This window comes from Periplaneta americana, chromosome 10 (assembly GCF_040183065.1).
Source record: "Periplaneta americana isolate PAMFEO1 chromosome 10, P.americana_PAMFEO1_priV1, whole genome shotgun sequence".
Taxonomy (NCBI): domain Eukaryota; kingdom Metazoa; phylum Arthropoda; class Insecta; order Blattodea; family Blattidae; genus Periplaneta; species Periplaneta americana.
In genome coordinates, this window is record NC_091126.1 from 139,176,850 (window position 1) to 139,203,074 (window position 26,225).

Sequence of the window (26,225 nt, forward strand, 5' to 3'; positions counted from 1 at the left end):
TATATTAACAAAACCATAGACTTTATTAACAAAAATTTTACTGAGCTTAAAAGTGATCTCACTGAGACATTCCAGAAGCAAATAAAACAAGTAATTAAGTCAGCTACGGAAATTATTCCACATAACACTGCATATAAATACATAGTACAAAATCATAGAATTTCAATTTTGAAAACGCTCCAAAAAATTATTGATAATTAATTTGACGGCAATAAACCCATATATATTTGATACTTATATTATACTTATCGGACCCAACATGCCCTTTGAATTTTGCAATTTCTTCAACATTTATTTAATATCGGTTACATAACACTCCCTCTTATCTTAAAAAGAGAAGTTCATAAGTTAAAACCCTACTGACAATGGCAGACGACATACAAAAATGATTTGATATTGCTAAAATTCTGTGAAGGTCTCGCAGATTTTCGATATATGAAAAGAATCTGTTCTTGTTTGGGAGAGCTTTGCGTTAGAGTTGGGCAACACGACTCTTTTTCAGAAGTCGATTCCAATAATGAAATGGTACATTACGAATCGATTCTAACGATTCGTTCACGATACTTCCCAGTCTGAGATTCCAACTATTCTTTCGAATCGTCAACGAACGACTCACAGGACACACGGGTAGAAAAAAAAACGTTCTACATCTCTCGCATAGATGGCATAAGATGCGAGACGTTGGATTGTCTCTTTCTCATTGTTTGGAACCATTCATCATGACCTCCATTAGTCTACAAAATTATCCAAGATAGTGTTTCTTATTATAATTTATCAACTGAACCTTAATATCAAGTACAATTTTTGCATTACATATCTATTTAACTATGCAGATTTCGGGTTCGTGTTCATTATTTTTCACATTTAATAAATGCAATACAGAGGACTCTTCTAAGTTAGAACAGAATTGAAAGTTCTGTTGAATAAGGGTAGTGCGTGTGGCAGGTGAAATGAATAAAAATTCTTATTGGTTATCCATCAACGAATACAGTACTGTACTTGCATTTCTTGCCCGCCCCGAAACTTGTGCATGCGCTTCTAGTACCACAGTGGATTTCAACAGTTCCGTCTCAGAAACAGCAAATAGAAAAAGAAGAGTTCATTAATTTAAAATCAGTGATCAATATGGATGACCTAATCAATAAAATATGCTGTTTTCCTTTAACAAATGTCACTACAAGTCACATGAGCAATTTCCATTCATATGGCAAACCCATTTCTTAGTGCCCGTATAGGGGCGTGTCTAATTCCCCTACGTAAGCAGTCGAACTATAGGATGTCGAACTTGAATTCTGTCGAACTTAAGAGTTTCCACTGCATTTTGATTTCACTCCGCTCGGAAGCCTTCGGCACGGTTCGGAAATGTCCGCTGACAGGTTACATCAAACAAATAGAATCGTGGGTTACGATACCATGCCGATTCGTTACTATTCTTTTGAACGAGATTAATTGATACCATGATCGATTCTTACGATTCTTTATCATTAGTCGTCCGAATGAACGATTCGTTCACGAATCGACCCAACTCTACATTAGCTAGCTGTTGATAACTTTTTTTAGTAGGTTATTATGACACTTTATCAACATTTGAGGTTATTTAGCGTCTGAATGAGATGAAGGTGATAGTGCCGATGAAATGAGTCGGGGGACCAGCACCGAAAGTTACCCGGCATTTGCTCATATTGGGTTGAGGGAAAACACCGGAAAAAACCTCAACCAAGTAACTTGCCCGGACCGGGAATCGAACCCGGACCACCTCCTTTCGCGGCCAGACTGGCTAACCGTTACTGCACAGATATGGACTAGCTGTTGATAACAGTAATTTCCATAAACTTCATATAGATTTCTCTGCGGTTTTCGGTTTCTTTCCTGAGTTCATAGAGACCTCTGTAGAAAATACAAGGGATTATACCTGGCAGGAGAAACATAAGAAGAGTACGCGAAAAAGTGTCCTTGCAACGGAGATTGGGGTTGAGTAAAATTGAATATATGGAATCCAAGCCTGTTAACCACTTGTCTCACTCCGAGTTCCGACGTTCCATTGCAGGAACAATAGAGAATTTTGAAGGGGAGAGCCGAAAACTGACGAAAACTACTAGCTACCACATAAGGGGGAAAAGGAAAGCATGGCAGAACAGCGTAAGGACAGGAAAATGTTAAAAACCTGCACGTTGGGAGAGACTGCTACAATACTCGCAAGAGGAATGTTCCGAGTCCTTCCTAGTTGCGAGTAATACTCGAGAAAACTCCCCCTCCCCAAGCACCGAAGGCAATATGCGAAAACCAAGGCTATTTCGAAGGCTTTAATTTGGAAAAATCCCGACATATTTATGGGCAGGGGATGTAGTTCCTTGACCAATTTCTTTAAGGACTCGGCGTTTTAGGAAAACCATGGAGAAACCAAGACAACGATGGGTTGTCTCAATTTAGGATAATAGCTATTTGGCTGTTAGGCGAGTCTATTAAAATATATGACTGTACCGAACCTGAGGGCATTATTTAGGAAGGATGGGTGTTAGTGTAACTGTAATAGCCTTAGTTGAATTTCACCACGAGATATGATGTTGGGTGTTTCTGGCAATAAGATGAGTTTGCGATGGTTCTTGACCCTGAGACTTGATCAGGCAATAGGCGCTTGCCTCTTTTCAAGTCGGTCCCAATGGGATTATATCTTCCGCAGTAAAAGAACAGCATTTATCTTTAGTTTCATTTATAGTCGCTTTACTTGTAAGTCATATCGCTACTGTCTGTAATTAACTGCTGGAAATGTTCATTGCTATTGTAATGTATTTATGTTATTGTAGTAATGTGGTTCAAAACGAAATTCGCTTTCATTTGACTAAACATTAATAATTTATTTTATTTTAGTAGGTTATTTACAACGCTTTATCAACACCTAAGTTATTTAGCGTCTGAATGAGATGAAGGTGATAATACCGGTGAAATGAGTCCGGTGTCCAGCACCGATAGTTACCCAGCATTTGCTCGCAATGGGTTGAAGGAGAACCCCGGGAAAAATCTCAACCAGGTAACTTGCCCCGACCGGGAATGGAACCCGGGCCACCTGGTTTCGCGGTCAGACGCGCTAACCGTTACTCCACAGGTTTGGACAAAATTAGTCATATTCATTGGAAAAAAACTACGGATAAACCTCGATCAGATTGGTTGGCACCGAAGATCGAAACCATAACTTCCACAACGCGAGTCGAGTGAATTACCACAAAGCCACAGAAGCGACTTCTGACAGCTCTTATAGATCCTACTTAAAGTAATCGGTGGAAGCCATTTCTTTTTTACTCGTCCCGGTATATATCTTCCCGCGTTAGGGAAACTACGGAAAATACACACACATAGGATGAGTGATCTCAATTTAAGTCCTCGAGCCTTTTGCGTCATATATAGTCGCTCTATTAAAAATGTCACTTTTCTGAAAACTCAATAGTGTGTTTCATTGACTATGTATTGTTATAATCTGCCGTCATTTATAACTTTAAGGATGTATAATATTCATCCCTTTTTTCGCAAGCCAACTTTTGAAGGCAGTTGAAACGTGACTTTGAAGTGATCTAGCGATGCAGTAAGTTAACCTCCGTCATTAAACTTCGAAAATGCTGTGTGGAGAATGCATTAGAACCCATTGTTGTAGTGTTGACAACAAAAATTAATTTACATATTTTTAGAAAATTTAAAACGCGATTAGCAGGAAAACTTCCCATTGAACATTAATGAGTTAACACTTGGGATTCTCCGGAAGAACTAAACGCTGTTGTCATACTATCTTACTAGCTGCCGTGCCGATTCAGTAGTTGGTTGATATCACTGGTGAAATTTGTTTTAGAATTGAAATACATTCTGAGCATTATACAGAAATGCATACAATGATGTGTGTATACATACATACATACATACATATATATAAAATACTTCGTTATTTAACGACGCTGTATCAAATACGAAATTATTCAGCGTCGATGAGATTGGTGATAGCGAGATGGTATTTGGCGAATGAGACCGAGGATTCGCCATAGATTACCCGACATTTACCTTACAGTTGGGAAACACCTCGGAAAAACTCAACCAGGTTATCAGCCCAAGCAGGAATCGAACCCGTGCCCGAGCGCAACTCCGGATCGGCAGGCAAGCGCCTTAGCCGATATATAAAGAATTTATTATGTTTTTTCACTTGTGTTTTGAAACCGATTCTGAAAAACCTAAGCTTCACAATTAAGTGGCTGGGACGGCTCCACCACTGAATAAAGCACTGGGAAATATCAGTGGTTTCCCCTTATAAACTTACTTACAAATGGCTTTAAGGAACCAGCAGGTTCATTGCCGCCCTCACATAAGCCCGCCATCGGTCCCTATCCTGTGCAAGATTATTCCACTCTCTATCATCATATCCCACCTCCCTCAAATCCACCTTAATATTAGCCTCCCGCTATAAACAAACTAATATATTAGCCGAGAGATTGCAGCTTCGATGCGTGCAAATTAAAGGGTGCATAATTCCTTATATTTCTAAATATCCTGTGCCAACATAAATTAACTAGACTTTACATGTCTTTACTGAATCCGATTCTGTCAGCTGGGTCATCCTACCTCAAGTCTTTACAGATCGAACGAACACCTGACAAACTCTAGCAGCCGGAACTCAAACACTTCTTCTATTAGAATCGAAAAACCGTAGTATTCTCAAGAAAATGGAATGGAATGGAATTTCGGGTGGGTTCACTATGGCCCAGCACTGCGACCTGTTAGGATCTATTGCGCTGTCCACATCTGTGGAGTAACTGTCAGCGCGTCTGGCCGCGAAACCAAGTGGCCCGGGTTCGGATCCCGGTCGGGGCATGTTACCTGATTGAGTTTTTTTCCGGGGTTTTCCCTCAACCCAATACGAGCAAATGCTGGGCAACTTTCAGTGCTGGACCCCGGACTTATTTCACCGGCATTATCACCTTCATATCATTCAGACGCTAAATAACCTAGATGTTGATACAGCGTCGTTAAAATAACCCAATAAAATAAAAAATCTATTGCGCTAACTCTCAAACTAGGTGCATTCCCAAAACCACACTAGGGTTCGCTGCGTACATAGATTTAGAGTAGACAACATCCCTCGTCCCTAGGTCGGCCCCCTCCGTGCGTCGGTGAATGCCATGGAATTATGACGAACTGGAGTAATAGTGACTGAATGATGTAGAAGCCTAATATGGGCAAAATGGGAGAACCCCGAGAAAAAAAAACAAGTACGATTTTGTCCCCCACAAGTGTCACTATGTATTTTTCAATTAAAAATTCCAGACCTCACCGAAACTCGAACCCGAGTCGATTATGTGACAGGCAGATGTTCTGACCACTCAGCTACTGCAGGGGTCCTCTCAAGACCTTACACCAGTCTAATTTTAACTATTGTACATTACAGATTAAATTAGGAAAAGTTGAGAATAATCGTGAAATGATAGAGGAACGGGAGTGCATTAGAAAAACCACAATGCAACGTTTGTTTGACACAGGATCGAAACCGTGATGACTGGATTCAAAACAAGAGCGCTAAAGCTCCAGTCACAGAGGAGGCTGAAGTTTTAAGATTAACATGAAATCTGTGGTATGATCAGTGTCTAATATGCATAATATAAAAACTTATTGCTTTACTCTAAAATTGTAATAACGAAAGAAACTTATTGTTAAATGTAGTGTTCCGTTTCACCCATTAGAAATAGGAGTTATATCTTTTATATTCTGTACGTGTAACGAAGCGTCACGTAATGCATTCCGTGTTACTCTGAATAGAAATATTTTAGCTAAATTGTTCATTTCCTAAAACAATAACGTTAAACAAGCATTGGCTGCGATTTTATGCATGGACATAAACGGGAGCAGACTGGATGCGACAATGTCCCTGGTTCAATTTAAGTGAATAACTTAGGAAGATTTTAAGCCGAAACATCGAAAGTAAAGTCAGTATGCTTAGAAAGCATGTTAGGCTATTACACTATCAAAGTTCTTTGACAAAGAAGATGATAAAATATTTTATAGTAGATCTTTGATGAAAGATAGGATTTGGGGTATATTACACCACATAAAATCTTTTAAAAGATTTTATCAAAGATAACCTAAAATTAGGAACAAAAGCTCTCCTAACACTTATTCCACAACAGTGAACCAGTGTTCCGAGGATTTGTTGATACTAATATTTACGCGTTATGTTTATGATTTGTTGATACTAATAATTTACGCGTTAAGTTTATAACACCATGAATGAAAACTTGTATTATGCTTCTTTAGCTACAATTAGTTCAATTCCCATGTTACAAGGGCTTCAGTTATTACAATAAGCATGTTACTGAAAAAGAAACAGAAAAAGAAACGTCTATGATTTAAATCATGGATTGTAAAACGTGGTATTCATCAGAAATTATTGAAAAAGCTACAATGCGAGGACTTGAAAAGTTATACAAATTATTATAAAATATTATTATTATTATTATTATTATTATTATCATATTATTTATTTAAAACATTACATTTCCTTCATAAGTTACTCAGATATCAGAATATTTGTGGTACCAACAGTCCGGTTATATTTGCGTTCCGCCATATTTGTTTCAAGATATAGAAATCTTTTATCAAAGTTAACAAAATGCACTTACATTTTATAAAATATGTTTCATCAAAGAAACATTTATAAAAGAAAACCAATTACACTGTCATATAATTTATAATATATATTTTATAAAATATCTTTGTCAAAGAACTTCGATAGTGTAATATAGCAGCCTTAGACTAAAAGCCTACAGCAACCCGTATATGTTCCGTTTGATGGGGTACAGCATCTGCTCTGTGTCCATTGTCAAACTTCCATACCTGTGTCATATTTACTGTAATTTTCGTTCCATCCATGTCACACGAACAATTCGATCTCCAAGTTCCCCATCCGGTGAGATGGGTGATAACTACGGGTTACAATTGCAGCAAAGCATTACTGCATTGTTTTCCACTAGGGCAAAAGATATAATGACCGGCAAAAATATCTGCCATGTAAATTTCTTTTCCAAGTATATATATCATAGATTCTTACTCCAACACGGAATGGCCCACGTCCGTATTGAAATTTTGCTTAATTTTGGTACGTAATTTTAAATATAATATTGATGCATTGCATGTTATCTCCCCCTGTATTGGTGTGTTTTTCTTGTACAGCTGCAGTGCTGTTTCTGATGTTGCTTTACGGACCCTTCTAAAATTCTAAGCTTATTACTTTGTAATCATTCTAAACTATTAGTTTCGTAATTTGGAACAGAAATAATTACTATCTCACTTCTACAAGCAACAATAGGATTAATTTGCTCATTGTATGTTTTTCTTTACAGTTGCTGGCATAATTTCCAACTTCGCTTGTCCTAGATACTTCAAGATAAGCGAAGAAGAGGTAAGTGGACTATGTTAAGAATAAACATTACTTTTTATTTTTAACACGCATTTTTTTAATAATTCACTTACTTGTATGTTATCTTTGTAAAAATGCACAATTTTTCACTTTAAGTTTAATAATAATAAAGTACAGCGAGGCGTTTTTTTTTTACAAGAATAGCCATAATGCAAAAACTAAATCTTCCAGGGGAGTTAAAAACATTCTGTATTTTGAAAATGAACATAAAAATCAATAACTTTACGTATGTGTTCTTTCGATGTCTTGTTACATCAATAGTGATTAGCATGGTTCTAGGTTGTTGAGCATAGTGTGAGGATCACAGGTTTAATGTTACTGGTATATGGACTATGGCAACTTTTTAAAAAAAATAAGTAATTGTCTAATTTGTGTGTTCATACTTTATTTTTTCAAAACAGTGCCATTACAATGCAATAAGCAATAAAAAACCATGTATGTAAAAATACAATATACTTATCCATATTATACAGCTGATTGATAATATTTCCTGATGTGTAATTATATTCTGACATTTCTCATTTCTCTATTAAGTTCGTAAAAAAAACAATCTATTTTTCTCTGCTTCTATCATCGGTATTAGGGCTGGGGACGGAGCGGTTCGGTTCGGAGCAGTTACTGTGACATCATTACTCGGTTGATCCGAGTACAGTACCGAGTACAAATTTCTGGCGGCAGATTTAAAATTTAGATAGATTGAGTGTTTTACAAGCGTTGTAGTGAAGCGCTTTCGCTTTGCCAATTGAAGAGGAAAAAAGTGCTTCTCTTCATTGCAAAATGGCGGTTGCAAATTTTATTTGCCTGATTACAACTATTTGTGGAGTCATTTTATATAGAAGGTCTATTTAACCTTCAGTGTTGTTATATATGACAGACGAAATAAAATTGATAAAATAATTTATGATAATAACAACTAATAAATTAACTTGTGAGGTAAACGTTAAACGCTGTAGCCAAGTAAAAAAGAAGATAGAAAGAAACAGGCTCCATGAAGCGCTGCCTAAAGCACTTAAAAATAACACACAGAATTATTTACTATTACGCAAATTGGATAAAATAATCAATAGAACGTGGAATCTTGAACTGAAGAACATAATGTTTATTTATTTTATAACATTACTAGCCTTCCATACAACCAAGTTGTCTTTGGTGAAGAGTAATATTATTGATAAATTAAAGTAATTAGGTAACATAATTTGTAGAAATAAATACAAATAAAATGAGGACTGATGAGGTAACACAAATCCAATAAACACAAATATAAAAATATAATGCACTTCCTTTTTAACATATTTCAATATTAATCAAACACTCTAATAATAATAATAATAATAATAATAATAATAATAATAATAATAATTATTATTATTATTATTATTATTATTATTATTATTATTGTTATTATTATTATTATTATTATTATTATTATGTACAGTAACATGTTCAGATTGGCAGTGTTCATTAGGCCCACTTGACAGGTCATATAATAGGATGAAGTCCTCTTCAATAGTAGGGTTTCAACACGCCTTGGGAATAAGGAAATAATTTGTCCAGCATCAGAAAATATTTAAATACAATAGTACTTACGTTGTTGCCTGGTAGAACTAAGTGAAACACGTGAACTCTGTTCGAACGTTTGAAACTGACCGGTAACAACTACGGTTAACCGAGTAACTTCGGTGCTCCGCTGCCAAGCACATAAACCGATAGAACCGAGTTACTCAAAAGTTCTACTCGCTTCGTCCTCAGCTCTAATCGGTATCATTTTCCATTTCAGATACTTCTTTTTGGGTTTCGGATGTCAGGGTGAGATGATAGTCTTTATTAGAAGGTTTTTGCACAAAAACAAATGAAGGGTTCAGAGCCATAGTGGGCCAAGCGCCATATAGTAAAAACTGAGAAAACAAGAGTTAAAATTAAGTGATTACCATAATTCAAGGAAATATATAGCAAGTAATATAAGGTACGAACACTAGAACTATATGATATGTCAATATTCATTAAACTGTATGGTATTCACTTAACTTTAACCCTCGTTTTCTCCGTTTTTAAGAAATGGAGCTTGGCCCACTATAGCTCTGAACCCTCCAAATAGTCTCCACAGGTCTTCAAGTTCAGCTGAAGATAGACTGACTGGCTTGCTGTAATTTGGCCGCAATTCGAAATTACGTGGAAATTTAGTTTTATTCCTAACAGAGATACTCTCCCAGGGGACTTTGTAGTTATTACGTATTTTAGCAAATGTGCTTTATTTTGATATTTCTACCATTCTAACCTCTTTTAATTTCATTGATAGTTTTGTTTGTTTAAAAAATGTAAAGGAACCAAAGCAGACGGCATATTGAACATATCCTCAAGTTTAATTTTTCATTAGATGAAAGGACAATGGTGGGTTTTTCTGGCACTTTCCATGATCTTAACCCAATCACTTTCAACCTCGGCAGTAGGCTATATGCTTTATTTAAGGGACTCTGTAAGTTTGAAATCTCGGTCATTCGGAAAGTAAGATTGACGTCACTAGAAATAATTATTACACAAATGATGGTGCGGTTAAGATGATGAACACATCATTTTGCTTCCGCCATGTTACCGCACTATCTCACCCTCACATACAGTATATAATTAAATTGACTATTACACTTTTACTATGTCATACTACTTTCGACCAATAAAACGGTAGCATTTGTTTGTTTTATCACTACCCTAGCATTTGTTTCTTTATTTGCCAAAATTTCAAGCTGCAAATTCTTTACGGTATAGTCCATCTATTGGCATTAGTGCAAAATAATCGAATTCGTCATCTTACACTCCTCGTTAACTTACCCTTCCTTCCCTACCTGTAGTTATATTTAATTATATAGACATCGAGAGTAATAAAAAAATTATGTCGCAATAAACGAGTTTTGCTCTATGAAAAAGAAATCCGGTACAGTAAGTTAAATTTATGGCAGGAATCTTTCCGCTATATTACGCATTTTGTACAACAATATAATTTCACTTTTAATTATACATATGTACACAGTAGTAGAATGTTTTAATAGTTTATGCCGCTCTTGTTCTTTTTTTTTTCTATTTTGAAGAGCCGTCTAACAGCTCGCCGGAAAGGTACGTCGGAATGACATAGGACTGCTATAGGTAGAGAATAGTCCACGCAGCTATCTGGTGTAGGGTGTATTACCAGTAGCTATTTCACTTTGCCTATCTACGGCTACATAATGGAGGAATCTAAAAGACGGAGCAGTGATCATCAGGCAAATTCTTTCAATATTTCATGGGAAAATATTTATATTTTCACAGCAGCTGGAGTCAATACTTATCTGCGACAAAAGTTTGAAAGAAAGAGGAAAAAATAATACATTGTGCCATAACTAGTCCACACATAGAGATACGATGGTTTTGTTGGAGAAGATCGCAGTAAAGAGGTTCAGGAGTTGAAAGTTGCATTATTACATGAGGTAGGGTACGTTAGAATTTGTTAATCTTCAACAATTTAAATATCTCTCTTCAGGGAAAAGGCCAGTTCATTGTTGATATGTTGAATAAATTACGGGATTTCAGTTGTAAACTTACACTTTTTGTAAGTCAGTTTCGAGAAGGTAGGCTAATACGGTTCACTTTCCAACGTTAGAAACTGCTCGTGATGAAGCCATGTTAAACGATTATGTGTAAATATTAACTGAAATTCACAATAAAGTTAATTCTAGGTTCCAAGACCTTGTCTTAATTGGAGAGGAGTTTAAAGTCATAAATTCCTTCAAAACCAGTTGAAACAGTGTCATACGATTTACAGCTTGAACTTATTGATCTTCAATGTGGCCTAAGGGCTAAAGACCGTTTGAATAATACTACTAGTCTGGCTGAGTTTTACAAGACTAAACCTCAGCAATAATATCCACTACACAAGCTGGCTGTGAAAATGATTGCTATGTTTGGCTCAACATTTATATTTGTGAGCAACTGTTTTCTATTATCAACTTTAATAAAGGCAGACATCGAACATCTGTAACTGATGTTTCATTACGATCAGTACTGTTCCTTTCAGCTGCCAAAAGCATATAATCCCGTTTTGATGTACTGACAAATAAAATATAACAAAATGATATTTTATGTGTAAGTAGCTATACAGTTTCTATTATTTCTGTAAAATAAATATTTCTTTATTAATTAATAATATTCCAAGATAGTTTTGTAAACACTGAACAGAAATTCATTGCTTGAACACTCGTACTAGTACCTTTGTGTACATTTTGTACGAGATCACCCCTTCTTCCAATCTAGCTGTGAGCCGATTCAGAGAGTGCAAACCTTGTGCAGGCCTGGTCTAGGCGAATGATGTGAAATTAAGTGCCCTGTTATTATGGGAAAAATAGAGGAATTTGCATTCACAATATATCCATACCGATTTGTGCAGTGCATTTTTGGCAATATCTAGAAGTTAAACTATTTCGGCACGTAGTTTGATCTTACAGTCAAGAGAAAAGCAAGCAATGATCACTTTTTAGATGAATTGAGATGTATTAATGAGATATCCTAACTCGAGCACATTTATTACGGATCAGGACATCGACTTCCTGTCATGAACAGGCGAGGCCAACGACCTTCACCTATTTGAAGTATCGTGCAATGAAATATGAAAAGGCTACAACGAGACGTTGAACATGTAAATAAAGCCTCCTTTATATTCATTCGCGATAAACCACGCACGTAAATGTCATTTAATAACGTTCAAACTGTTGTGGGTATGAGCAGAGACAGCAGAAAATGCACAAATTCACCTCTCCATGGTCAAATGTTATTCAGCATGGCTTGACAATACATGGATGATACCGACGAGCATAAATATATTTCCATGGTCACTAAGAATTTATGACCGTTGGAGTATTCATAAAATACAAAGAGCACGTGACAGTTGCATTGTTGGAACCAAGGTTGTATTTATTATCGTCGTTACAATGCAACTAAAAATATGTTGATATAACGCGGTGATTTGAATTAAAATTACAAGTGTCTGTAACCTTCAGCTTTTAGATTTTGTGAAGCTTTGTTATGAATATTTTATTTCATATGAAATCTAAACAACAATTACATTCAGTTACCTCTTTTCAAATGCCGTGCATGGAACTATAAGTAAATGTTATAGAGTTCTGCGGTGAATTTTGTAGAGCATTTTAGGAGAATTAATTAAATATACAGTGAAACCTCGATAATACACGCCTATTTGTTACGCTATCCCTCATTATACGCTCTTGCCGTGCGACCCCTTGACATCCCTATTTAAACCATGTAAAATCAACTGCTCAATACGCGCATCACCCCGTTTAATGCATTCTCTCATCTGGTGGAAATTATAAAATATGGTACTTTAGAGGGTACTGAGAAAATTTTCCTGGACTTCTACATTTACCGCTAGCGCCCGCATATTAAAGAATTTGTAGGAGTCTTTATTTCGTGAATACAATAGAATGAAACGCAACTCTTGAGTTCAGACCTGTCCTTGCTGACAGTTTTAAATCGCATTGTCAGTGAGAAGTGGAAGCGGTAAACATTCCAAGTCCTTCTCACAACGAAGCCCTTTCCGCGGTGTCTGTGTTTCGTAGATTAATTAATGTTTCTAGTGGTCAAATTACCGATATCACTTCCGATATATATCGTGCGAAAAATGCAATTATTCATAGTATTGGATTAAGTGAAAGACAGAAAACAATTTTTGACTTTTTTAATAAAATGGCATTTTAATTGATAAGACAATGCATTTGTTCTGACATTTTCTGAAAGGAAGGAAAATAAAATAACGTTTTATCGTGCATAATTACATTATTTAATCCTTAAATTTCTTCAACCAATGTTTATGCGATCCATATCTTTGTGTTAAAATTTAAAAAATCCAAAAATGATACACTCTCGCTAATACGCGGTCCTGTTTAATACACTATGTTTTATGTGGTCCCTTGGAGAGTGTCTTAGAGAGGTTTCACTGTAATTGCAAGTAGGTCTGTGTATTATGGTTGACATGTACTTATTTGTTTTACGTGTTTTGCAAAAATTTATTTTCTTCTCACATTGATAATTAGTATTGTTATTTGTAGTATAACTATTTATTTGAATTTACATTTCCCGGAAGACAAATGAAATAGCTTCGGATGATTCCGACACAGGTCCATTTGGCCTATTTTGTGATGGTGATGAATTTCAACTTAAAAACACACAACTAAATTTGTATATTTTTTCCCCAAATAAAATCAAAATACAGAGCGATGTGTCTGACAGGTATGGCAAATCTGATGAAGATATTTAATGATTTCCTCTATCATTAAACTCAAGAAATATATATATATATATATATATATATATATTTAGATTCGAACATTTTTTATCCATAATCTTTTTCCCTTCTCTAATTTTTCACTGTCAGATTAACAAAATCTACATCGACATAAGGCCCTCCTCCCCTCCTTCAATATAATCCCTGTGCTTGGTGTTGCGGCACGTTTGAATTATAACTATGTTATCTTCATTATAGAGATACCTACTGCCTAGAACCGACCTTCTAATGAAATCAGGCCTACAGAATATGGAATTTAAGTTGTTGTGAAACATATTGAAATGGCTGTTATGACATTTCTGCAATTCAGTTGTTAAATATTGTAAATTGTCGATATTAAACTAATTTAAAAGCGGTATTCACCTGTTCGTTAGTTTGAGTTCTGATTTTATTGTGAAACATTCGTTTAACGTTTCGTACAGTTGAGATTTCATATTTTAATAATAATAATGCTAATAATAGTAATAATAATAATAATAACAAAGTTTAAAATACCGATAATGTAAATTGTACACAATTTTAATAATGATCCCCACTTTGACAAAATTCTGCATACGCCAATGCGGAATATATTTAATTAAATAAAATTATCATTTATCTCTTTAAATGACATGTTTTAAACTACATTGGACTACATAGAACTAAAAATAAAATGTGCCTTTATTGCTGCTTTCTTCAAAACAAAATTTTGCAATTTTCAACGTTACTTTTCTCAGAAACTACAAGTACAATTTGATTCAAATTTTGCACAGATGCTTATTATACTATATTAGGCGAAGTAACGAACAATCATTTTGATACGTCTTAAAACTCATTCATACTGCATGCTAAATATTCTGAAAACGAATTTTTTTCGACTGAAAATTTTGAATATTACAAATAAGTTTAGTTATGATGGTAATGAAGACATGAGACCTTCTTTTAGTCAGGTTGCAAAATAATGTACCTAACATGTGTGAAAAAATATTCGCACTTCTGCCTATGACAGTTTTTGAGTAAAACGTAAATAAAAAAAAAACAATCTTAGCTTGATCAAATCAGAATGAAATTCATATGGCGTATGTAAGGCACATGTATACAAATTTGTTTATTACTTGTTCAGCAGTTTACATTATAAAAAGTTAAATTTAGCCTGTCAATTTTCACATATTGTACCGCAACACTTGATGCTGTACGTCTCAGATGTGGCATATAGCCTATATAGCAACACACAAAATATAAATGCAATGTACCATTTACAACAGAAATTCGCGGTATGATCTGGAATTATAATGATTATGAATAAAACTTAAAATATTAGACGTGTGAATTTTACGAAGCGTAAATCCGAACGTCCGAATGTCAAAGAGGAACATATCCGAAAATCTAAAACTAATGTCTGGTGTGTTGTAATGGACAGGATTGTCGAGCTATTCTTCTTGTACCACATATTGAAACATTTTTTTTTCCTAAAGTAGCTGATCTACAGCACAACATGTTATTTGAAGGAAATGGAGCCCTCATACATTCAGTCTGCAAATTCGAGACATTCTCAGTAAGAAATTTTCCAGGTCGTTGAATCAGACGTAACGGACACATTTTGTGTTGCACACTGTATGGTTGAAGTGTAGGCAACCTCGTGTCCACGGAAGGAGAGATTTCATCACTAGTTACGACTGAATTTCTCTTTGGCTATGTTAAGGACCACGTATATAGGCCTACGTCTAAGCAGCATGATGTCTCAAATTTACGAAATCGAGACAATGATATGATTGTTACAATAATGGTCATTTTGAAAGAATATTGCAAGAAACTTATTCTGGGGTGGACCTAGTCACTGGGTGAAACGTTCAGATTTACCATTAAGCGTTGATTTTGCTTTATAAGGTATTACATTTAGTATAGTTTCGCTCTCCAAATTTTCCATCTTCATGGTTTGTGTTTCATACGAACTATCTTAAAATAGCTCTTTTCTCATTCTGAATTCCTGGCAGGCGTAGATTTATGTCTACTTTTCTTTGAAGTACTGGGAATTCTGTAGAATAAAAATAGTGTCACGGAACAGTGTGTTTTCATTGTCTCTAATACCAATATTATGTTGCAATTCACTAAAACACATATCGAAAACATGTATAAATGTTCTTTCATAATTGCAATCTTATTGCGATTGTCATATCTCCTACGACCTACAGGACAAATTTGCAAGAGCAAGTGTCTTATGAAAGAGAATTAATATATTTGTCTCCTCTTCCTGAATAGCAGTTTGTTGTGGGCGTTGACCCGGCGCGGTGCAATGTTATTTCATAATATTTCTTTTAATAATCTTCTTAAAGGATCGACCCAGATGTACCTGTCTGGCTTTTTAATTATTGTAGCAACAAAGAAATGCAGAAAGAACGTACGTCAGCCATAAGGCAAATACAGCTTTTATAGAAAATAAAGGCTACATCGCTCAGCTTCACTAAAGTTGAATTTACGTTGATTTTTGTAAGTTAATTTATGTCGATATCTCTTATTACGAAAATGTTGATGTTAAGAGAAATATTCAATTCGATACATAAGTTTGTAGTAAATAAATACCTGTAGAATAAAATCATTAAATTATCTTTGCTACACTTTCGGAACTGTGCCGTTTCGCTAATTTTTCAAACTATAGTGCAATTATTATCTAAAGTTTGTAACAAATTGCAAATCCTGTAAATAAAAATACTTAATTTCTCAGACATTACGCGTCATAAATCATACCATTATATTTACCATTCCATTTTATGCCAGAAGCAACAGTTTGAAATGAAACAATTCTTTTATCCAATTTAAGAAAACCGTCATTGTGTTTTATTAAACCAATGAATAAAATAAAAAAGTAATGACTATTCTCTGTTGAATTTATTTACGGACTCTGTATATCAACAAAATCCGTGCAATATTTTAGACAAAATTGCTGTAAAAGCAAAGACGGCATGTCGAAAATAAATTCCTCAGCATTGTGTTACGGAGTAAGTTACCAAAATTGCAATCTTGTAGAAAAATGGTATTCCAATAATATGTATACTTCATACGATAAAGAACTGGAAATTACACAAAAAAATACATTTCGAGATTTTTTCTAGCAATACAAGTTTTCTGGTATGTCATTTGTCTCTCAATACGAATTTTTTCCCGAAATTAAAAATGTAATGGTTTCCAAAAGTTGCATTATGGTGCCAAAGTTTCTCACAAAGAAATTTGGATCTTCTAGAAGCACTTTTAACCGAGCCGCACGAGGTCTAAAAATTAGGGTATGAAGTAAAAGTTTTATTTATTTTTTTATTTTCATAATTCTTCGGTACATGAACATCGGGGCTTATATCACTTCTTTTTGCCATTTATAGTTTCTGAAAAGCTATAAAAAGAACTTAAGTTTTCATTTTTAGTACGGACTTGTGTCTGGGTAAATTGAAGTTATTATACAGTAAAATGATCATTTTGCTTATAATATATTAAAAACAGAAATACCCACAGAAAATACTCATATTCAAAACATTTACCTAATTTTATCAATTTGAGCTTGCTTTTGTATAAGAAGAAAAAGTTTCTTTCTACTATAGAACATCTTAACACCTTCAGTAACTCGTTAATGCTATTCTTAAATATTGCAAAAAGTAACAACAGTGGAAATATAAATCTTACAAAGCTTCCTCATTAATATAGTGTTGACACCTCTTAGTTTAAAGACAGAAGCATAAAAGTCTTAAGTGGTCAACATAACATATCTCAAGTACATCATATAGTGATTATACTAAGGGTATAAGTCGATATAAATATTTAATACCGACAAAATGTTAGAAAATAAGACTTAAGTGAAATTAATCATTTCACTAAATTATGACTTGCATTCCACTCAGACTCAACTCAGTAACACCAAATGAAAACTTAAGTTTTTCTTTTTAGTAGATTTACAGAAAGTAAAATAGTAAAACAAAAGGATGTGGCTTAAGCCCCACTAAACACACCGAAAAATTATGAAAATAAACAATTAAATAAAAATTTGCTTTATACGCTAAGTTTTAGATCTTCTGCGGCTAGCTGAAAAATGTAGTTAGAGCTCTGTTCTTTAGTTGGTTTCCAATTAAAATAACAACGTGAGTAGGCTCCCCATGCTCAAATATCAACAAAGTGAGTAGGTTCCCCATGCTCAAATATCAACAACGTGAGTAGGTTCCCCATGCTCAAATATCAACAACATGAGTAGGTTCCCCATGCTCAAATATCAACAACGTGAGTAGGTTCCCCATGCTCAAATATCAACAACGTGAGTAGGTTCCCCATGCTCAAATAACAACAACGTGAGTAGGTTCCCCAAGCTCAAATATCAACAGCGTGAGCAGGTTCCCCATGCTCAAATATCAACAACGTGAGTAGGGTCCCCGTGCTAAAATATAAAAAACGTGAGTAGGTTCCCCATGTTCAAATATCAACAAAGTGGTAGGTTCCCCATGTTCAAATTTTAACAGCGTGAGCAGGTTCCCCATGTTCAAATATCAACAACGCGAGTAGGCTCCAAGACTGTGTGGGACGGGAATGTTAATCGATCATGTCGCTTACATTGCACCAACAAGTGAGCATCGACCTCCAATATGGGCTGAGGTTACCTCTTCCTTAGAGCGTAAAACCAACTGTTGTGAATCTTTTTACAGTAAACTTAATACGGAATTTTGTGCTCCACACGCAAATATATTTGCATTAGGAGATACTCTAAAGGAGGTTCAGTGTGATACTTATACCAAGCTTAGAAGCAAATGTAAATGTAGGACTAAGATAATGCAAGTAAAGGAAACTTTTGTGGAAGGTTGGATGAAAAATCTTTCTGATGGCAGTGTGAGTAAATATGCATTTCTGCGACACTTTTTTTTTACAAATTCTTATCGGTAAATAAATAATATGAATTTATTCGACGCAGTATGTCAGCCAAACACAAAATATTTTAACCTATCTACTACCGTAGACAGTAGCTGGCAGTCCTAAGTCTGTATAAAACGGGAAGGGAAATGCTTTCTGACTTGGTCTAGCACGGGAATCAATTACAGAACACAGATGAAATCAACCTGGAACCACCTCCAGTATAGCTCTGGGACCAACTGGAAACCGATTCACAGATTTGTGAACCAATTCCAGTACACCTAATCAGAGACCTATTTTTTTAATGCTTACAGTAGAGACTATAACAAGGTAAATTTTGTACACCTTTACGTTTTGATTTTCGGATTTTTTTCGATACGTCATAGGGGTGGTGGTGGTGGTGGTAGTGGCGTTGGTGGTGGTGGTGATGGTGGTGGTGGTGGTGGTGTTGGAGGTAGTTGTGGTGGTGGTGGTGATGACGGCGAATATGATTATGAATGGATGTTGATTTGGTTTCAGTTTTGAATACAAAATATAACAAACCATGAATTTGGAAGCCCTGAAATTATGCATCTGCATTAGGCCTACTTTAAATGGCACGGTTAGTACATCTACTACATTCCTTTGTACATTTTAATATCACAATATATGAAAGACATATATTAGGCCTAATTTAAGAAAGCTACAATCGAAGTTACATCTCCTTATGTAATCTGACAGAATAGAATTACTCGTAATTCCACTCTCCCTTCTCACAGTTAAATGGTAAGATTCAGTAAGTGATATATAATGGATCTTTTAAATATACTACATCAACTTCTTGGAGCCAATGTCTTCACTTCCTGCTCCCAGAGAAAAAGTAATTGTTGCTTTATCTTTACAAAGAGGGTAAGCTTCAAAAACAAATTTCTGAAATACTGATGAAAATCACTTTCAAATGCATGTTGAAATAGCTCCAACATTTTTCGGAGCACGAGTGAGCCACTGTTGAACTACAACAGAACACATTCAAAATGATATGCTAATATTATATGTACTTCCCTTGTATTAAGTAAAATGAAATTAAAAAATTGGCACTTAGCCTCTTTTCAAAGACAGGTCTTCAACTGTCGTCGGCATAGTCTCGGGATAACGATCGTGACACATGATCAAAGATTGCGCTTACAAGGGAAGTGTACGGGATGTAAGTTCAGTTTCATATCAGCTCAACAACCCACTCAAATATTTTTTTAATTGCTTCAAATTACAAAATCAATCCATTGTTGAGTTGATAACAATTACATTATCAAATTTAACATCCAGATATTCGGCGCAATTTCTCTTTTCAATGACATATTGTCTTGGTATAAATTGAAGGGTTCAGAACCATAGTGGGCCAAGCGCCATTTACTAAAATCGTATAAAACAAGGGTTAAAATAAAGTTATTACCATAATTCAATTGAAACATATAACAAGTAATATATGAAATCATATGTCAATCTTCATTAAACTATGGTATTCACTTTGCTTTCTCTGTTTTTAATAAATGGCGCTTGGCTCATTATCGCTCTGAACCCTTCAATTGTCGATTGATAGGTTGCTGTAATTTTGTACAGGAAGTAACGTAGCAGTGTAAGGAAGAATTTAAAGTGTCACTTTAAATTTAATTTACTGACTATATACAGGGGGAGTCAGGAGGAAAGGTACATGGTGTGAGGGGTGATAATATTGGTGACTCTGAACAAAAAAGTTTATATGAACATATGGCCTGTTTTTACCTGTATCTGACATACAACTGTTTGAAAATCACGGGCGTCAGTCTCATGTCCTTAAGCACTCACATGAGGACGCAACCAATACGACATTAGGTTGTAGTAGGATCAATTAAACGTATCCTGGGCGTGGGCTCGGTCACGGTAGAGTCATTTCTTGCCCACTAAGGTCACCCGACCTTACTTCATTGGATTACTGTGTGCGGGGTTGGGTTTAAGAGCGAAGTCTACAAGCGCAAAGTGGAAACTTCTCGCTCGCAATTTACATGCTTGTGCTCAAGTAAAGGAATGTCCGAATCAGCTCAGATCAACAATACAGCAGCTGTCTAGAAGAGCTGCAAAGTGCATTGAAGTTGACGGTGGACGTTTTGAACATGTCCTGTAAAGAAAAGTACACAATTAAACAGAACATAAGGTAACAATATTTTAATTTACTAACACCTGCATTTTTGCCGTTCCTCATTGTTTCTATTACGTTTCTCTGAAATAGTTAAGAACAGGACATATTAATATGAACTTTCTTGTTCAGAATCACCCATATTTTCAACCCTTCAACCACGTACCTTTCCTACTGATTCACCCTATATGGTAGTGTTATTACGATCACGAAAGCGTAATGGTGCAATATTGCAAACTCATAGATTCAGCACAAAAGCGGCATACATTTTGATGGGTCACTAACGACCCACTGCACAGATATAACAGCAGTACATTATATGAGCATTCCAAATATTACACTACTAATTTTATGAAGCTATCAGCAGCCTGTTATAGTTATAAAAGTATTCTGTTGTCTGCAAACCTGGATTCGATTCCTTAGTAGTTTAGTTATGCGATGTGTTGGTTTTTCAATTATCTGCCTAAGTTATAAAGTGATTCAGGATAGCCAACCTTTCAACGTCAGATTCACTAATGCTGTCCGGGCCATCAGTCGAACTTCGATAATCATATAGGGTGCTACTCATAGACATTTCGCTAGCCCGGGCTACGAGAGTGCTAAACAGGATTCATATCATATCATATCATATCATATCATATCATATCATATCATATCATATCATATCATATCATATCATATCGCTGACATTGGTTTATGAATACGAAAAAAGTTAGTTCGCTGATCATCCACCGAAAGCCCGCGCTAAGAATGTCTATGAATAGGGCCCATAGGGTGCACAATGGGCCAATGCGTGTATAAGTGTAAGGATCAGTCCCTCATCCAGTCCTCGCCTCGTAAAGCCAGCCAGAGAAGAACAACCGAAACTTGACTTTTCCATCTAGAGACCTGTCATACCATCTTCAATAGTTGGTCATAGTATTTGTCCTCTGTCTCGTGTTCTCTTGCGTTAGCGGCGTCTAAGAAGTAGCATTATATCTATTGCTTTTCGGGTATATCTATTTATAAAAATTTATTTATCACAATAATCTGTATGAATATTGTATCTTTATTAATGGCTGTGTTATTATTATTATTATTATTATTATTATTATTATTATTATTATTATTATTATTATTAGAGAAGATCGGGGGAAGATTTGTAACTTTTTCTTTGAAAATTTAAGGTAGGCCTACTGTTTATTTAGTTTTGAATTTCATATTGAATATCAAAGTCTGGAAAGTATTTTCAAACTATATTTTTGGTAGCCTACAAAACAGAAAACATTAATTACAATGTTTACAGATACAGGTTTTCTTGTAACCTGTTATTTAGGCATCTTTCCCCGATAGTCGGGGTAGATTAGATTAGATTAGATTAGATTAGATTTATTTATTTAACCTGGTAGAGATAAGGCCGTCAGGCCTTCTCTGCCCCTCTACCAGGGGATTACAACTATAACATGAACAGTAAGATTACAATTAATATTAAATTTACAATTACAATTACAATAAAAATTAAAGTACGACAAGAATACCTGATTAATGAAAGCTAGACATTTTATCATAGAAGTTAAGAACAAAGAATATTTTTGTATTTACTAAATTACAAATTAAACCTACAATAACAAAATTCTATAGTGATGAAATTACCGGATATTGAGATATTTTGTGGTAGATTAAAAGAACTATTTACAAGAAACAATGTCTGAACGAGTCTCAATTACTGACCAAGTGCCTAGTAAGTTTTCGTTTGAATTGAATTTTATTTCGACAGTCCCTGATGCTAGCAGGTAGCGAGTTCCAGAGTCTTGGCAGGGCTATTGTGAAAGAGGATGAGTATGAAGAGGTGCGATGGGATGGTATTGTTAGTATTGTTTCATGGCGAGAGAATGTGTTCAGATTGTGGTGGGAAGAAAGGTAAGTGAAGCGAGACGACAGGTACGAAGGAATAGAAGAGTTCAAGATTTCGAAGAGAAAGAGAAGTGAATGTAAATTTCTTTTCTTATCTAGTTTAAGCCAACCTATTGCTTCCAGGGATGGGGTAATATGATCATATTTACGAACATTGCTTACAAAACGTACACACAAATTATGAGCACGTTGAAGTTTCATTTTGTTGTCGCTGGAAAGGTCAGTCAGTAAAATGTCAGCATAGTCAAAATAGGGAAATACAAGGGTCTGCACAAGGGACTTTTTTAAGCAAGAGGGAAGATGAACATTTATCCTTTTTAGCACATGAATAATAGAATATACTTTTCTGCAGGTTTCTGTGATTTGCATGTCCCAGTTGAGATTATTATCCATGTGAATGCCAAGATTTTTTACCGAAGAACTGAAAGGGATATGCACTGTACTTACTTTAACGGGGGAAATGTCGAGGTGCTTTACAGCGTCGGTTTGCCGTTTGTGTCCTAATATGATTGCTTGTGTCTTTCCAGGATTGATATTAAGATGGAATTTCTTTGTCCATGTCACAATCGAGTCAATGTCTTCGTTCAATTTATCTATAGCGTCATTTATTCGATCTAAGCGGGAAGAGATGTAGCATTGAAGGTCGTCAGCATACAAGTGATAGTTACAATGCCTTACATGAGACGTAATATCACTGACATATATTGTGAACAACAATGGTCCGAGTACCGAACCCTGTGGTATACCTGATGTTATGTTAAGCCAGGAAGAGCTTCGATTCCCGGATACAATACATTGTTGTCTTTCCCGTAAGTAGGATTCGAACCAACTCACAGCAGTCTCTGACAAATGCAGATTTCTCAATTTATGGGTGAGCAGGTCGAAATTTACAGAGTTGAAAGCTTTGCTAAGGTCAAGAAGTGTTAGTATTGTTACTTTATTAGAGTCGATTGCTTCACGAATGTCTTCGGTCACTTTAAGTAGAGCAGTGCTTGTGTTGTGTCCAGCTCTGAAACCTGACTGATACTTGTCGAATAGTTTGTGTTCGTTCATGTAGTTAGTAATTTGTCTGTGTACGATTCTTTCCAGTGCTTTTGATATGGCTGGCATATGGGTAAGATGACAACTGCAATTTACACATTTACGTGTATATGTATTTTACCCGAACTTGATTTGATACATGTAAATAACAAAAAATGACTTAATGTGAAGCTCATGGACACTTTCTCACTCGTTTATCACTACTTAGCAACACAGTCATTACACAGATTTTATTCCCGTGTGCAAAGCTCGTGAAATCACTTCTTGCACACAATCAATTCAATCCAGTAAATTTTTTGTTATCATTCTTTTTAGGCGGCGTTTAAGGATACGATAAGGAATCCCGTATGCTCGCGATGCTCTAAAACAGTTCTTACCCGCTGTTCTATCATGTTTCACCGCAAGTTGAATACTGTCCTCAATCCAATGACCTCTATCAGAGGAGCTTATGTAATTTCTACACATTCTCTGCAATAAAACAAAAGTAAAACTCTTGTAACAAGTTATCATCTTATCCCGAAAAAAGTAAGCATCTTCCCCAAGTATCGGGGTAAAATGTCTAGTGCTGTGACACAACCTAAGAAGGCGGGACAAGGTCGTTGGTCGTTAACAATACAAACTTTGGAACCTTTATTACAATATCCATTACAATGTTTTGAGAGTTATTACAAATTCAAGGATGTAATAAAATTTTAACATACCTTTGAAAATATTTTATAGGAGAAAAATGAACTGTTTTCTTACTTTCCTGCTTCTCACAATCATAACACGTGGCAAAATGAGTTAGCTTCCACTCTCCAGATATTCAGCTGTCTCAGTGATCATAAAGACTTGCGCGTGTTTTTCTCTCTTGGAAGAATATGAAACTACAAAGATATAAGCAACGTCCCCCGTTAGTCATCTCCCCCGATTCACTCTATTATTATTATTATTATTATTATTATTATTATTATTATTATTATTATTCTTACATTGTGCTTTTGTGTTATCTTGAAGCTAGTTAATCTGAGTCCCGAGTATTGTTTTCTTTCTTCCATATAGGTAAACTGAGTACCTAGAAGCATAAGGGTACAGGTAAACTGAGTCCCAGTATACCTGATAAAGATGCGTGTAGACGTATTACATTTATTGTGGTGCTACAGGTTTTTTAAATTATTTCAAAATTTATATGGTGGTTGTTTTTTTTTCATAACACACTATGTCATGTTGGCAATCTAAAGCAGACTTGCTCATAATGATAAGTTGGGGAGATTCAAAGAAATACATCCCTCAATACACAGGTTACATGCTTGTGAGGTGGGAGGCGATTTCAAGAAAGAAGTGAAGCAGCGGCGGATTATAGTGTTTTGCTGATGAGGGAGATGAAGAACACGCCTTCTTCACAGACTGCTAACAACAGTAAGCTAAACGCCACTACTGCCTCGAGTAACCTAGTCATGCTCCACTGCAGGAAGGGGGTGGAAGGAGGTACACACTACGTCAATATTAAGTAGTATATCCCTTTCTCTCCTTTCCAGAAGTTGGAGTTAAAACTCCACTTTTGAACGCCTCTGATCTAAAGTATGCAATTATTTTCTATAGAAGATTACAATTTTGAAGGTTGACAATAAGATAAAAGTTCCGAATATTTTTCAGAACACGTCCTCTGCTTTGAAAGAGATAGGCATACATACCGACATATTGACAGTCTGGCCTTCACTTCATCTAATGGGCTATCGTTTCCAGCTCTCAGCCAAAACTGATGGAGGAAAATACAATCACTCAGCTGGGTGATGAATATAGCATCAATTCAGAAAATATCAGCTTCCTGAAGTAGGCCTATTTCGTCCGGCTTTCGTTTTTACGTCCAGAACGTCGAGGAATGTTCCACTGACGATCTAATTTCCGTTTAATCTACAGACTATAAAATTCAAATGTTCACTGATTACGTCTTTGAGATTATAGGGGAGAGTTGGGTAGTATCGGACATCGGGTATTAACGGACAGTGAGTTTCTTTCATCTACCGCCAGATGAAAGTACCTGAATGACATGGTTACGTTTCTGTGATGTCGCATACAGAAACATAACCATGTCATTCAGGTACTACTATCTGGTGGTAGATGAAAGAAACGCACTGTCCTATATTACCCGATATGCGATACTACCCAACTCTCCCCTACATCGCACCACATGAGCTACTTCCAACATCTCTTTTTGTGCCGAATTCGCAGCCACAACAAAATGAACAAGCAGCTGTGAATCTTCCCATTCTTGCTTGAATACTTATTTTACAATAATCATCGGAATATAGGCTACGCACTGTCTTATTGATTCATTGAGGGACTTCAAGTCTCTCTTATGATTCGTTGAGAAGCAGGAGTAAAAAGAAAGAAGCAATTGAAGAGAAGGAAGGACTTCTAAGGGAAAAAATGACACAGTTAGGAAATGAAGATATCACAGGATATCAATTTCTGAAATCAGTTTCAAATTCCTCCTTAATAGAGCGCATGACAGTTTCCTATACGATCTTAAAGTA

The 26,225-nt window shown here is 35.6% G+C and overlaps 1 protein-coding gene across 1 annotated transcript in view; it reads left to right on the top strand.

Moving 5' to 3' along the window:
* LOC138708042 (MAM and LDL-receptor class A domain-containing protein 1-like) overlaps nt 1-26,225 on the top strand; it is a 297,684-nt gene that overhangs the window by 24,058 nt on the left and 247,401 nt on the right. The window contains exon 2 of the mRNA XM_069838155.1: nt 7,371-7,429. The gene's annotated coding sequence lies outside the window, so the exon portion shown is untranslated. The remainder of the gene's footprint in view (nt 1-7,370; nt 7,430-26,225) is intronic.